Source organism: Rhinopithecus bieti, unplaced genomic scaffold (genome assembly GCF_001698545.2).
Source record: "Rhinopithecus bieti isolate Rb0 unplaced genomic scaffold, ASM169854v2 scaffold_19652, whole genome shotgun sequence".
In the NCBI taxonomy this organism is placed as follows: Eukaryota; Metazoa; Chordata; class Mammalia; order Primates; family Cercopithecidae; genus Rhinopithecus; species Rhinopithecus bieti.
In genome coordinates, this window is record NW_016809913.1 from 1,785,082 (window position 1) to 1,801,624 (window position 16,543).

Here is a 16,543-nt window from a genome sequence, read left to right on the forward strand (position 1 = left end):
TGAACATTTATAGGGTCTGGACTGCTTCGTCCTTTCAGATGTTGTCACGAACCCACGAATGGAGTGGGCAGACCCCTTCCCAGTTTTAGCTAATGTTATCAAATTGCCCCTGTGCTTTCCAGTGAGGACATGCTGGCTCTATGGGGATTCTCTTTTTCTCAGATCTATCATATACCTTGCTGCCTCCCTCTGCATCCTCTCAGATAGATGCTGAGACCAGGCAGGGCTTGTGGTCTTTAGTGGTTTGTCCTCACCTGCTTGCATTTAGGGTTCATGGGGATACTTCATTACCCAGTGTGCTGGACCTCATTACCCAGGGTGCATGGACATTTAATAAATGTCCATGGGTTTAGGAACTTTGGTCTCTAGTTGCTCTGTTTGTTTTTATGTAGAGAGTGAAATTCAAAAACCATATGCCTTCATTTTATCTATGTACAGTTTTGTAATTGTTTGTTTTTATTTGAACTGCCAACTATTTTCCATTAAAATCCAGATTATTGGCTTATCTTGAGAAGTTACAGTGTCTGGTTACACTGGACCCACATTTCCACATGGCGGCCGCAGGTCGGAACTGAGTAGTTGCATTCACAATTAGACGGACCACGGGCTCTCCAGGTTGCTGTGGCCCCAGCACCCTGCATTGCTTCACTGGCCACTTGACATTTACATTATTTTTTCCCAGCCCTACATCTAGATGAAGGCATTGACAATTATGACTCCTATTGTAGGGTCAGTGATGTGAAGTAGAGTATCCAGGAGCCCCTTACCTATGTAACCAGTTTTTAATGCTGTATTCCCCCAACTTTATTTCCTTCATTTTGCATACTTGGTGCCCTACTCTTGATGCCTCTGCCCCTTCTAGATTTTCCCCCTGGAGTGCCATCGGGCATTTGGGTTTCTAACTTCCCAGGCCTCCTCTTTCCAGCTCCTGGTCCCATAAAACCCTTGAAAGTGTTAAGACTTCCTATGGGTACAGTTCATAAGAGAAGGCACTGAGGCCCAGATGAGAGTCAGAAAGGTAATTGAGGCCAGTGTTAACATGACCTAAGCAGGAGACAGGAGGACAAGACCAGCAAGGACCAGGGTTTCAGTGGGTCATGCAACCAAAAAGAATGCAAATCAAAGCCCTGGTTCTGGAGATGGGACTGGAGCAAACACTAGGCTAGTACAATAAAAGGGGAGGGTTCTATAGTCTGTGAAATAAATAGGATGTGGATATGGTGTCAGGTTGGATCAAGGACGTATTTTGCAGGTAGTGATTCCTGTGCACTGGATCCCTTTTGTGCATAGGCTGATGTTCAACTTAAGCAGGTTGTTTTTCACCAATTACCATTGGGCCACTCCCCTTAGCCATGGTTTCTAGGAACATATTTAGACACCCAAGGAGTTGCTTACGATTCCCTGGAAAGCCCTATGCTCTTATATCTGTACATTGTACCTACTGTTTCTCTCATATTAATGCCCCTTCTGTCTTTACTCAGGCAACAAAATGCCTCAGATCTCATTTTGTTCAAAACTACCTAGGCTATGCTGGGTGCAGTGGCCCACACCTGTAATCCCAGCACTTTGGGAGGCCAAGGTGGGTGGGTCACGAGGTCAGGAGATCGAGACCATCCTGGCTAACACGGTGAAACCCCGTCTCTACTAAAAATATAAAAAATTAGCCTGGCATGGTGGCAGGTGCCTGTAGTCCCAGCTACTCGGGAGGCTGAGGCAGGAGAATGTCGTGAACCGGGGAGGCAGAGCTTGCAGTGAGCCGAGATTGCATCACTGCACTCCAGCCTGGGCAACAGAGCAAGACTCCGTTTCAAAAAAAACAAAACAAAACAAAAAACTGCCTAGGCTGAACAAGGTGCCTCTCCTCTGTGCTCTCTCAGTCCCTAAGGAAAGTATTCGTCACAGTCTTATCTTTTCTGTTATTTGTCTCTACTAAGCCAACAGCTCCTTGAGAACAAGAAGAGGGTTTTATTAAATTCTGTATCTTCTACACCTACCATGTTACACGTGCTAAAAAAAAAAGTCTAAAATGCTTCTGAAATCATTGGTACCCTGCAGATGAAAGTTGGTACTAGCACCTATTCACAGGAGAGTCCCAGGAGACCAGACACCTTACCCTGACACGCAGGGCTGAGATCAACTGGGTGAGCTCACAATATCTGACCGTCTCCTCAGCATCTTCATCTGCTAGGACTCCCTTTCTAATCACTTTAATTACTTTATTGCAGGTTTCATCAGGATGATAACATGAGGGAGTACAAAGAGACAGCCAAGCCTCCTGAGTTATTGTGCAGAGATGGGAACAATGTCTCGTTAGTCATGGAAATTTGAGGACAGACAAAGGTTTTCAGAATTGGCCGTCATCATTGCTCATAAGTTACAAAGAGAACATTCAGAGACAGGAACGTGGTCTGGACAGAAAACAATGGTGGGTGGGAGGAAGGTGGAGGGCTGCCCGTCAGTGGAGAAGTGGGCATCCGGCACACCTGCATTCCAAAGGTGGAGGACTGCATGGAGGGTTTGTGGATCAAAGCTATGGACTGTAGAAAGTGGATTTACCTGACTGGCTCTGGACCTCTCTTCTTCCCTCCAATGAGGCCACTTGATTTCCTTCCCTGTGTCCTAAGAGAAATTTAGGGATCCACAGAAGCTGTAGACATCAAGACAACTGACTATCAGCCCACTGTGACCCTGGGCTCTGATCCACACTAGGCTTTAGACTTATCCCAGGGTAGAACTCGTAGCCTAAACCAAGTTTTAGCCCTGGAAATTGAGGCAATACCCTATACCTAATCCCTGCTTTGTTGACCTGCTCACTCGATTTTTCAGTCCAGTGGTTCTCAATCCTGGATGCACATTAGTCATCTGAGGGCTTTTAAACATACCAATGCCTAGATTTCACCCCAGACCAAATGAATCAGAATTTCTGGGGATATGACTTGTGCATAGAGATTTTTTAAAGCTCCCCAGGAGCATTGGTTATCTAATACTATATAGCAAATTACTCCAAAAAATGACTTAAAACAAAAAGTATGTGTTGTCTCACTGTCTCTGTGGATCAGAAAGCTAGGGAATGGTGTCTCTGTGGATCAGAAAGCTAGGGAATGGTGTAGCTAGGTAGTTTAGGCTCAGGGTCTCCCATGAGGTTGCAGGTAAAATGTCAGCCGGGAGCTGGAGTGTCTCTTTTCACAAGGTTCTTTCATATGACTGTTGTTAGGAGACCTCAGTTACTTGCCACATGGACTCCTCCACAAGTTTGATTGAGCATCCTCACAACATAGCTGCTGGCTTTTCCCACAGCAAATAATCCAAGAAAGAGAGAGCAAGACAGAGCCACAATGTGCTTTATGGCCCAGCCTTGAAAGTCACACTCCATCATTTCCACAATGTCATTTTGGTTACTTAGTATATACATATTCAGTATGGGAGGGACTGCACAAGGGCTGGTACACAAGGGAGTAAGGTTCTTTAGGGGCCTTTTTCAAGGCTAGCTCCATACCAGGTATCTCTAACGTACAGCCAGGGTTGAGAATCACTGCTTCTAGTCCCTTTGGGGCTGAGGTTCTGTCTTTGTGCTGCTTAGCTCAGAGAGTGAGCCTCCTTGGGACCTTTCCCCTTTAATAGATTTAAAGCCTTAAGCTCCTGGGATAATCAGCATTTTACTGGGGGAGGATGGAGAGTTGGAGGATGGGGAGCTTTTGGGTCCCTCTCAAACGTGTACCCATATTACCACTTACAAAGCCCTTTCATAGTTTTCTCTCATTTGATTCTGAAACAGGCAAGACTTATTAGCATTTATTCTCTTCACACAGCAGCCAGAATGGTTTTGGTCTTTTTAACTATAATAGATACTTTCATACATAATTCTTTGTTCTGCTAGCAGATTATTCCCATGGGGTAAATTCTGCAACAAGAAAACACTTGTTCAAATCTTTGTTTTCCCCTGTACAGAGGCCCAAGTAGTTTTGCAGTTTGGTTGTTGCTTTTCCATCTCTTATTGCTTATTTTATTTTTAGCATGTGAATCCAGTCATTACACTCCTGTTTAAAATTGAGTGACGGTCTCCCAACAATCATGGGGGTAAGTCTCAAATCGTTCTGATCGATGGGCTGATGCATCACTGGCCCTTCTCTTGTCCTCAACCCCGGCCTCATGCCACTCCATTTTGCACCTTGAACACTGCTTCTGGCCATGCAGGCTTAACTGCAGCTCCTCAAGTATAGGAATCTATTCTCCTCCACAGGGCCTTTGCAAGAGCTCTTCCTCCAAGTGTGACTCAGATAATTTACCCTTCAGGTATCAGCTATAAGTCACTTCCTCAAAGAAATCTTCTCTGATTCCCCACCCTAAAAGTTTCTCCCATAGCACCCTATTTTTTCCCATCATAACATTTATTGCAAATTGGAATAAGTATTCATTTGTGTGATTACTTGTTTATTTCCACTAGACTAGAAGCTCCATGAGGACAGAGATCATGGACTTTTGTTTGCTGCCTGCCCCCCAGAGCCTACCTGGCATACAGCAGGTCCTCACAAGGTACTTCTTGAATGAATGTTTGTAAATAGAAAACCAGGGCCCAGAAGAAATTAGAGATGTGCTCAAGGCTGCCTGTCCAGGTAGCAGGACTCCTGCCTAGTCCTGTTGGCAGATATATTACTTTCAGAATCCCCACTCACACCTGATATCCATCCTGTCCTGGAATCCTTCATGTGAAGAAGTGTCTATAACACCTGCTCTAAAGCTGGCTTCAAGGTCTCCCCACCAACAAGACAGCCAAATTTTTGTAGTGGTCAAGAGTTTGCCCCAGCCCTAGAAAGTGATGATTGGGCTCTTGTGTTTTGGTACAGAGGGCTCTTATCGAGGAACCTTGAATCATTCTACTGCAGACCTTCTCATTATGAGCATTCACATCTCTTAAAATGGTCCTATGAGTTCCCATCTGGCCTTTGAGGATGCTGCCAGGCAGCCTGTCCATAAAGGTATAGTGCACTGGCTATAATTATTTAATAATCCCCCAAACCACTGGGCTGTTTCTTCCATGATCTATGTTCCTGCTGCTCTCAGAGCATGTCCAGCACAGAAAAAAAAAAAAAAAATAGCTCAACAACAGCCTCAACAACACTTCACTGTCCCCGGGCACTAGTCAGGTGCCCTGGGTGGCTGGGTGGCAGGTTGCAGAATGCTAGGGAACACAGGAGGAGCAGAAGTGAAGTCAAAGCCCTCACCCTTACTAGCCCCCCTCTCTCCAGAGTCCCTGTGCTTCACCTTCCACTCCTACAGGGATTTTTGTTGGTGCCGCACCTGACCTGGTCTGCTAGGGGCAGGCCAGGATCTAAGTCCTCTCCCTAGCAAAATATGCCCATCCTGAGAGTCACCCACACATTTTCTGTGCTGTAGAATTTGTCAGCGGATGTCTCAGAATGCCCAGATGGAGGACTTCACAGCCAGATTCATCTCTAATAGTCACTCAAGGACACCACGGAGACTCAAATTCCTGACCACTGGTCTATCCCCTTCCTGACAGGTAATTTATGTTTCTCCCCATCCCTTCTGTCTACTCAACCTTCCCTGACCACCATCTCTCTGTGTCCACATCCTACTCATCCTTCAAGGCTCAAACTCTGCCTCCTTCATGAAGTCCTCCCATTCGTGCAGCTGCACGCAATCCCTCCAGCCTCTGAACCCCCACGGTACTCTCACTCCACCTCCCCAATGATCCTTGAAACCCATCTTCTGCTTTCGAATCAGATTATTTTTGCACATATTTTAACAATCACTTTTCTCCAACTATTATATACATCTCTCTAGTTCATAACTGCCTGTCTGTACTCTGCAGAGACAATATGCCATGATAGAAAGATCACTGGCTTTGGCGTGTGACAGAGCTGACTTGTTTTGCCCTTTCTCCTTCTTCTCTTTCCTTTATTTCTTCTGTGAATATTTCTCAAGGTCTCCATGTGCCAGGCACCATGCAGTGCCCTAGCAAGACAATGCACAAAACAGACACTGCCTCTGCCCTCGTGGAGTTTGGAGACTGAGTTTTCTAATCTCCAGTCCTTTAATTACTGGCTGTGTGACTTGGGAAAGTTGTTTCATCTCAAAGAGCCTCAGTTTCCTCGTTTACAATACTGGGTTTCATAACGATTTTCTTCTAGGAGTGTTGGAAAAATTAAGTGGAGTAATGTGCATAAATTATTTAATACTTAATACATGGTCAATAAACGTACATTTTCTCTCCCTATTCCTCATTTAGAGAAAAATCTCTGGGTACTCCAAGAGATCCAGTGACAGATTCTGCAGCACAAAAAGAAGGTGCAAGTGGCTCCTAGCATGGGCATATTTTGATGGAGAGAGGACTTAGATCCTGGTCTGCCCCTAGGAGACAGGTTCAGGTATGGCACCAACAAAGGTTGCTGTGGGGGTAGAAGGTGAAATGCAGGAACTCTAGAGGTAGAAGGGCTAGTAAGGGCAGGAATTCAAGTGTGTTTGCTGAAAGAGAGGAAGGAAGGACTAAAGGAAGGAAAAAAAGGAGATGAAAAATAACGAAAGTTGATCCAAGAACTTTCTCTGGACTGCCAGCACTCACTGTGCCCTTTTTGCTTTCCTGTCTGGATTTTAAAAGGAGATGTTAATTGCAGCCTGAGAGAATCAGCTGCAGATAAAGACATTAGCTTCCCAAATTATTTTCAGGCTATCCAATGTGCAAATCCAGTCACAGAACCAGAGCTGGGGCCTCTGCCATAGACTAATTACGATTTTTCTTTTAATTCCTCCAGTGTTTTCAGGGTCCCTAAAAGCTGCTTTCTCTGGGCTCCCCACTGAACTTCTGCCCTTCATATTTATAACCCCCTAGTTTCTCTCCTTCCTGGTTTCCCAGACAGTGGTGCAGACAAAAGGACCATTTATAACAGCTTTCCTGACAGCTGGACATTATTTAATTACAACTTCTGGCAGCCACATAGTGTGCTGGAGGCTATTTAAAGTTCTAGGTGGCAGGAGGAGAAATGGGGAAACTTATAACCCTTGGGGAGCAGGAGTGAGGAAAGCCAGGGTGGGCAGTGACCAGAAGAGACCCTCAGAGCCCTGCTCTGAAGTGGCGTTTCTCAGAGCCCCACCCCGTAGCAGCGGAGTCTCTGTGGAAGAGGGCAGAGATGATGCCAGCCCTCCAGGGCATCTCCTGGGGTAGATGGGGTGTCGCAGAACCAGCAGCATCAAACTGAATAGAATTGTTGTTTGTCCAGATGAGCCATCTGTGTTTTACAGAGCAGGAAACTGAGGCACAGAGAGGAAAAATGACTTGTCCAAAGTCACACAGTAACTGGTACAATTCTGAGGAAGTCCTCTAAGCTTCCCGAACCTTCTTGCTGCCCCGTGAATGAGCAGCCCCTGCCCTGCCTGCTTTTGCGCATAGCAGCCACACACTGACCAGTGTCATCCTGAAGAGCTGCACTGCTGCATGAGTTATTCTGGGTGTGAACAAGAGTGTGATCATGAGTGCCAGTGTTTGGTCATCTGGTCAGCCCCACGAGAGTCACTGGTTTTCCACTGAACTGCAGCAGCCAATTTGCTGAACCCTGGGTAGCTGCAATGAGGGCAAAGAGAGAGGACTCCCTCACAGTAGAGTAGGGGCTAAGGAAGGCAAGTCTACCATAGGGTGCTACACCCTGGAGAAGGAAGGACAAAAAGCTAAGTCTGAACATAAATCGTAATAATGTTGATCATAAAAACTCCATGGACTGAAAGCTGTTATCACCATCAGTGTTATTACTAGTAGCATGTCACCCTTATGACATTTCTATGAAATACCCATTATTTAATGATTTTTACAGATGAGGGAATGGAAGCTCAGAATAATTCATCACAGCCTGTAGTTCCCCAGTCACTGACAGGACCAGATTCAAACCCAACTCTGATTTCAGCGCTCATCATGTTTTCACCATACCAGTAGTTCTCAATCCCAGTTGCATGTTAGAAATCCCCAGTGAAGATTTACAACATAGCAAGACCTAGGCCCTACCACAGACCAGTTACATCAATCTCTCTCAAGGCATGGTCCTGGAATGAGTATTTTTAAGTGAGTCTAATATATGGCCATGCCCGAAGCCAACATGCATCACAACATCCATGCTGGTGAGAGCCCCCACCAGTATGATATCTGAAGTGTGACCCACTCCCACCACCACCTCCCCACTGCAGCTAAAAGCATCTCAGATGGCCATGGCAGGCTCATGCTTGGTGGTCAGGGTTGTGCAGCACTCTAATGACCTCTGTTGATCCCAGTTCTCCTTGTGACTCTCTTGGTTGCTCTGCTGACATCACCTTCCTGCCTGTAGTCTCAGTTCCTACCACTGTCCCTAGAGATCATCACCTGGCTATACCAACTCTGACCCGTCCACTAATCTTAGCAGCCCTTAGCAGCAGACTGACATCCTTGTAGGCTGAGTCTGGGCTGGAGATTAGCATGCAAACAGTTGATTAGAGCCTGGTCTGGAGAGCAGCACCTGTGAGAGGAAAAAAGAGGCATTAGGAGGAGTAAGTCTCTCTGTGTTGAATTGGGATCTGAGTGATGTACCACCGCATCTGCATCAGCCCTTAGCAGAGGGCTGAATTTGTGAATCAATGAGAAAGATCCTCATTTCCAGAGAGTTGGGGAGACTCTACTGGAGCACAGCATGGAGGCACCATGGGCAGGACTGTCAACTACCTCACTCTACGATAGCATTGCAACCCTCCTGCCCACCCAGAGCTTCACTCAAGTTCCCTTAGGGGCTCAGCTAAAAACAATTTGAGGGACTGGGCAGACCAGCACTCCCAGTCAGCCTTTACAAGAGTCTTTGCATCGCCTGGCATGCCCTGCTCTCTCTTTCCCAGGGTGGAGCTCTGGGGACGGGGGTGGCTACAGGAGCAGTCTTATCCCCTTTATTCTACCAGCATCTGAGGGCCAGTCACCATTCAGCTCATTTTACCCTCAGGAACCAAGACAGAATTTTCCTGCCCTTGAGAAGTTCACAGGGAAATGGGGGAGATAAAAACAGAACTTGCGATGAAATTGCAGTATTGCCGTTAAAATGGTATGCCTACAGAAGCAGCTGCTCAGGAAGGAAGTGATTTTCTCCATCTGGAGGCAGGTCAGGGAAGAGGCTGTCATGTTAGAAAGGCTTAAGAAATATGTTGAAGTGCTAGAACAGGATTTTGAAGAATGACTAGAAGCTGCCCAGCAGATACTGTGGGGAAAAGCATTCCAGTTAGAGGTCTGTGCAAAGGCTGGGGCCCCAAACCTTCAGGCTGTTAGCAAGCAATGTGTGCTTGATTAGTGTTGGTTAGGTGACAGGGAGGTAGGAGTCAGGGACCCAGGAGAGGAGGCTGGGAAGGTAGGCAAGGGCAGAAAATGGAGAGCTCTATGACAATGCAAAGGAACCTGAACCTTGCCCTGAATGCAGTGGCTTTCCACTGAAGAACAGCATGGGCTGTCACATTTTTTAAATGCAAGACATAACAAAAAGGATTCCCTGTCCTGTTCTTCCCTTGATCCATTTTCTACTTCCTAGCCCTACTACAAACTGAAAAACAAACCTCACTTTTGCCTTCTGCTGCTCTGATTTCTCTTTGTCTACTCCAAACTGGGTATAAATTAAAAAAATAAGTCAATGCACCTTGCTGCACCCATTCTCCCCAACTCCTTACCTCGATGATTGTTGGGGCTTCTTCACTGAACAACCAGATTCACAGCCCCAAAGACTGTCACACTGGAAGGTTCTTGGAAGCCATCTACAAGCCCCCTTTCCCGGGGCCCACTTTAAGGAGGAAAGCTCTGATGCTCACAGAGGAGAACTGACTTTCCCAAGTGCGCACAGATCATCAAGAATATGAATGGGACTCGCTCAGTTTTTCTTTCCCATATTTCAGGTCAGCTCATTACATCCCTGTTCTGGGAAGAAACGTTAGTCCTGAACAAAACTGTGAAGTTGGAAATTTTGTCTTCCAAGCCCTCCCCCTGAAACTTCTCCTGACTGTGCCCCCTCCTCCCTGCTGTGGTCCTTTCACTTGTTCCCAGCTCCCCAGCTCACAGAGCCTTCCTGGTGACCAAGACCTATGCTAGAACCCCACCCTGCTCTCTCTGAGAAAGGTTCCTGCTTTTCCTCATGACCTTTTTTGTTCTACCAAAACTACACTGCTCCGTGTTCCATTCCCTCCATTACATGAGTGCTTTCCAAGGAAAAGTAGAAACTTCACTAAACCAAGAACTAGAGGATAATGTTCCAACTCTATCACTTCCTCGGACATTGTGCAAACCCATTAGTTTCTTCATGTGTAGCTAAGGTTTATGTCAAACTCTTTTTAATGTCCCTTTTATTTCCGAGACTCTGGAATTCTAATTCATCCTGTGGCATGGCAGGCTGGAGTGAGCTCTTTTGGGCTTAAAGGAACCTGTTATGCACATCTCGTCCCAACTCCCATTCTGTGTTGGTAGCTTGAAGTCAGTCATGGGGGCAATATTTACCCCTTGGAAACAGGCAAATGCTACAAATTCAAACTATTTTGGAGGGGGGTGGACGGGCTTACTAGCACCCTCCCTGAATCTATTCTCTTATATCTCAATCAAAAGCCGATATCCACATTCTCACAAAGACTCCTGAAAGCAAATATTGCCTTAACCCAAAAGAAAGTGGTATTTCTGGTAGTACCATAAGTAGATGAGAAGGTACATTTAAGGTGACACCACATGGCTTTTCATTTACCACTCCATATCTTTGGTTCATGTTTTTCTTTCCACCTGGAATTCTGTGCCCCATTCATCCATTTGTGAGGCTTAAAATTCCACTACCAAAATTTTACAAGCCAGCTTCATAAAATGTTCACCAGTTCCCTAATCAAGATTCCATTTTCTCTGCTCTGACTTGTAGAATAACTGCATGCACACATTTCTTTCTCCATCTGGACAGTAGTTTTCCTGAAAGCATGAACTGTATATTCCCCACTTCCTCCCACAAATGGGCTAACAGAATATCCTGCAAACAATGGGTGTTCAATAAATATCTGGGGCAATGAGAAGCTCAGCAGCTAGCAGACGTGCAGAAAGCATATGCTTTCTTTTTATTATAAACTACTTTTGTTGGAAATATAGTGCAGCTTATGATAATGCATTTACATAATGAAAATGACATATTTTCAAAGCCTCCTCTCTCCCTATTCCTTATTCCCTCATCACTACTCCCAACTTAAGGTAAACAGTATTACCAGTTTGATGTGTATCCTTCCGGAAGAGTCTAAACATATATAAGCACCTGTGTCTGTGAATTGACCATTTTATTTTGCACAAATGGAACCGCACTGTTCTGTAGTTTTTTTTCCTTAATATGTCTCAAACAGAGTTTCATCAACACGACTAGATGAACCTCATTCTTTATCAAGGCTGTATGTTAGTCCATCTTTTTGATGGATCATATTTTATGTGACCAGTCCTCTACTGATGGAAATTTAAGTTGCTCCCTGTCTTGGATATTACCAAAAATGCTACAATTACTATCCCTGCACATCCATCTTTGCCCACATGTACAAGTACATCTGTGAAAAACATACTTTAGAAAGGAATTGCTGGATCAAACAGTAATACGTTTTTAATTTCCATAGCTATTGCTGTATTTTCTCCCAAACACATAGAGACCTGAAATGCTGCTATCCCTCCAGCAATCTTTATCTGCTTCTTCATTCTTACCTATTGCTTGCTTCCACCCTTTCTGGCATTAGAAGCCACTGTCATTACATTAACAATAGTTCCAGAAACACACAGAAAGTCACAGAACCAACAAGCTTTCTGCCGCCATGGAATGGGGTTGGTCAAATCCCTCATTGCTCAAATGAGCCTCAACAGGTGTACCTTTTGACATTATTTCTTTAAACACATCCAGTTCATTTTCTTGAAGCTGCTTCTCATCATTGCCCATAGATCAACAGCCAAGATAGAGAGGAGACCCAGCACACATTTACGAGTCACCTTAGCCGCTCCCTCCAGGGCAAGAAAGAGGGGCACCAGTGGGTGCAAGTGACACTTCCCCATCTGTCTCTGGCAGGCAAGGCATGGGCTGCCTCTTTCTCTGATGTCTCTGATTTTTTTTATTACTATAAGTTATGGGGTACATGTGTAGAACATGCAGGTTTCTTACATAGATATACACGTGACATGGTGGTTTGCTGCACCCATCAACTTGTCATCTGCATTAGGTATTTCTCCTAATGCTATCCCTCCCCCAGCCCCTGACCCCTGACAGGCCCCTTGTGTGATGCCCCGTGTCAGTGTGTTCTCATTATTCAACTCCCACTTATGAGTGAGAACATGTGGTGTTTGGTTTTTTGTTCTTGTGTTAGTTTGCTGAGAATGATGGTTTCCAGCTTTATCCGTGTACCTGTAAATGACATGAACTCATCCTTTTTTATGGCTACAGTAACCAAAACAGCATGGTACTGGTACCAAAACAGATATATAGACCAATGGAACAGAACAGAGGCCTCAGAAATAACACTCACATTTTCAATCATCTGATCTTTGACAAACCTGACAAAATAAGCAATGGCGAAAGGATTCCCTATTTAATAAATGGTGTTGGGAAAACTGGCTAGCCATATTCAGAAAGCTGAAACTGGATCTCTTCCTTACACCTTATACAAAAATTAACTCAAGATGGATTAAAGACTTAAAAAGTAAGACCTAAAACCATGAAAACCCTAGAAGAAAACCTAGGCAATACCATTCAGGACATAGGCATAGGCAAAGATTTCACGACTAATACATCAAAAGCAATGGCAACAGAAGTCAAAATTGACAAATGGGATTTTTTAAAGCAGAGAGCACATATTTATTTTTCAAGGTAGGTTTTCAGTTTAATTCTGCATGTCACACTTCAAGAGGCACAGGGAAACTGAAGATTAGGATAGGGTTTCGTGCTACACAGATGGTATTAAGTCATAAACCCATAAATTCCAGAATCCTGCCCTTCTAATATCTACTCTGCACTGTGGAGTTTCAAAGTAGGAAGTTATTCCCAAAGATGACTGGCAAGATAAACAAGGATATTCTTTTCATAGCTGGGTGAGTCCTTAACGTGCTTGACAGTCACACTGGAGCGTGGCTGCACACACACACACACATAACCCACACGCACAGGCACATGCACACACACACACTCACACACTGACAGCCAGAGTGGGGCCTCTTGCTCCCAATTCCAAGATAGCTGGGTCAACAAAGTAGGGTTGACTGGGCAGCAAGCACAGAAGGAGTAGAACAGAGAAAGCCTATTTGAGCCTGCCCTAAGGACTCCAGTCCTGCCTGGCCTCCTCACTTCACAGTAGCCAGACGGCAAAGGGGACATCACACAGATATTGTGGACATTTCACCCACAGAGGCCTTCCTTATTGGAAAAACATGTCCCGATGAGTGTCCTGGATCCTAAAGTGGCAACTGTCCTCTCTTGGGGGTGAGCTAGGAGGGGAATGTGCAGAGGGGCAGAAACATTGGAAGGGGCACGGGCAGATGTCTTCCTCAACAACCAGCACGGCAAAGGAAAGTGTGTTTTCTAAGGCATGGACCCCATCTCTCACTGGACACCGTTGTTTTCACATTCCCAGTGACTAGCATGAAACAGCCCACTGAGGACTTGATTTGGAAGAAAAAAGCCTCAAAGAGGACAAGATCACTGTCTTTTTATTGAAAGGCATTAAGGAGAAGAGCAATGAATGTGTTCTGTGCATTTCCAGGGTAGTCTTGGCCGGGTAGGTAGAAGCTATAGACAGACAGATTTCAATCCTATCTAAGAAATGCTTGCAATAGATTCCATACAAGGAATAAACTGCTTCAGGAAGTCGTGATTTTGCCATCACTGGAAGCATTGAATTATAGACAGAAGTGTTCTAGCAGGGTTTTAAGGATTAGGGGCTTGAACTGGGTAGATTTTTAAGATTTTATAACCCTGGGAATTAAAGATTCTACGAAATGTCCCTTCCTGCCTAAGAAAATTGTGCTTGATTCCATTCAACACCCTACTCCTCCAGCATCCTACTCAAGTCTGTGTACGTTCAAGGCCTGTCTGCAGCAGCTAGAGGAACACGAGCCTCAGTAAAGAGCTTCTTTTTTTACCCAAGGAATATCCATTCTCCAAATAGAGGACTGGAACCTTTTGTTTTTTCCTTTCCTCTGTAACAAAGTGAAACCTGGGTTAAGTCATTAAGCCTCATGCTCATTTAGAAGCTTGCTCACTGTCTATAGCATGGGCAGGGAGGCAGGCTGTGGCATATTGGTGAGATCCTAAATAAATATTTTATCTCCAGCCTCAGCAGAGGTGGAGAAATGGACCTTTCAGAGATGAGCGGGCCATGGAGCTTCCTATTGGCAGTGCCGCCTGTTTAGAGGAGAAGGGGGACTTGTCATTCCACTCGGGTCATCAATCTTGAAGCCTGAACCACTCCAAACCTAGGTCCCCTAGAGTCAGAATTTGACAAATGGCAAAATAAACTCAGCATGTGCAGATGAATGAGGGGAGGCCCAGCTATTAAAAAGCCATTGCCATCTTCCCGCAACTGCATCACCCATCCTCCCTCAGCTGCTGGTGTGGGCACCCAGCGGGTGCACAGACAGGCACCTGAGCTGGTTAGCAGCTCATCCCAGGCTTACTTCTGTACCCCCAACACTCCTATCAGGGACTGCCCTCCAGGCATCATGAGACCCTCAAAATTAAAACCAGTAACTAGTCAGCAAAGATGAAGGCCCATGGGAGGAGGCGGAGAAGATTGGTGATGCCACGAGCTAGTTATTCACTGGCAAGGACCCTGGAGTGCAAATGGAAAAAAGAGGAAGTGTGGATGTCGACTGCCATGACGAATGGTGCAAGCTTGGTCAATTTGTTCAGTGAGGGAAGACAATGATAAAATTAATGAATTGTGCTTCTGTTAAGATTTCCAAATCCATGTGGTTTTAGCTTCAGCCTTGATTCTGGCCTCAAAAATGAGTGTGTTAATTGGGTGTGTGAGTGACCTCCAGCATAGTGACATCTCAGAAGATGTGCATGACTGATACCAGGGAGCGAGGCTCAGCCAACTCTCAGGTGCTAACAGCAAATGCAAAGCAGAACCACCCCCAACACCCTTCAGCAAATGAGCACTGAGCCCAGAAGTGCTGCCTGTTAGAATGGCATGAACTACTGCTCCCTGCTCTGAGCATAGGCTGCAGCTGGCCTCACACCACCATGGAAATAATTTTCTTTATTGAAGGTAGCTCAATGCCACTGCCTCCACCAGGCCCACACAGGTTCCAGGCGGAATAGAAAGGAGTACAGCCTTCTCCTCAAGTACCTTGGGTTTTTCAATCAATTCCCAAGAAGATGTCTAACCTCAGCATTTCAGCATCATGGGGACAAAAAAACGTGATCAGAATCCCTTTCTCTTTCATCCGCTTCACTCTCTCTGCTATCTTACTCTTTTAATCTCTCTCTCGCTCTCTCTCTTTCCCCTCCAGCTCTCTCTCTTTCTCAGTCTCTTCTTCTTGATCCCCATCTTGTGTTTAGCTCCGGTGTGTAGTATGAGGCCCCGGATGTTCCCAGCACACTGATTGGCTGCTGCTGGCTTGAAGTATGTGGGCAGCGAAGGGATTTGGACCATCTTGAGTTGAATGAATTATCTCTTTCTCTCTCCCTCAGAAAAATCCAAAGACTCTCAAATGAAAATACAATGGGCTCTAATGTCCACGGGTTCTACATAATTAACCTCAGATTAAAATACACAAAAATAATAAAAATAACAACTCATAACAAATAAAAATATAACAACTGCTTGCATAGCATTTCCATTGTATTAGTTATTATAAGCAACCTAGAGATGATTTAGAGTATATGGAAGGATATGTGTAGGCTATATAAAATATGATGTTATTCCATATCAGATTTGAGCATTGACAGATTTTGATGTCCTGGAGGTGTCCTGGGCCAATACTGGGTAGATTCCAAAGGATGACTCTACGGGAAAGCTGTTGAACCTTCTAGTCCAACTGTGTCATGTTTTAACCAAGCCTCAGAGAGGGTAGGTGACTTGCCTAAAGTCAGAGAGTCAATCAGTGCAGCCAAAGGGAAGGCTGAGATTCTATCCATGTCCCCACAGGGCGGTATGACTGCCCTCCACTAGTGTGAGGACAGTGCCTGGACTGCACATCTGAATACCACAGTCAGATGGTCAGTCCCACCGACATGTGAGGAGGGTATCTGAACTAGCAGTAGCCTGGTTGGGAAACCAAACTACATGTCCTAATTAGAAGAAAGGAGAGGGAGAAAGAGGAGCCATGGAGAAGAGGGGTCAGAGGAGAGGAAAAACCTCTTTGGAACCTGTTTGATCTGCATATCTGGAGAACATTAAAAGATGTCATTTTGAAGAGCAGAGTGGGGCCTAATGTGATTTCAGTGACAGAACCAAATTAAAATTTAAAAGAGAAATGAAACGTGTTCAGCATTCTCAGTGCAGATGGACCTTGTTAAGGACCAGGTGTTGCTCCCTTTCCCAGAGT

The 16,543-nt window shown here is 45.2% G+C and overlaps 1 protein-coding gene across 2 annotated transcripts in view; it reads left to right on the top strand.

Annotated features, from left to right (window-relative positions):
- ASIC2 (acid sensing ion channel subunit 2) overlaps positions 1-16,543 on the top strand; it is a 1,151,120-nt gene that overhangs the window by 728,411 nt on the left and 406,166 nt on the right. The window lies entirely within an intron of this gene.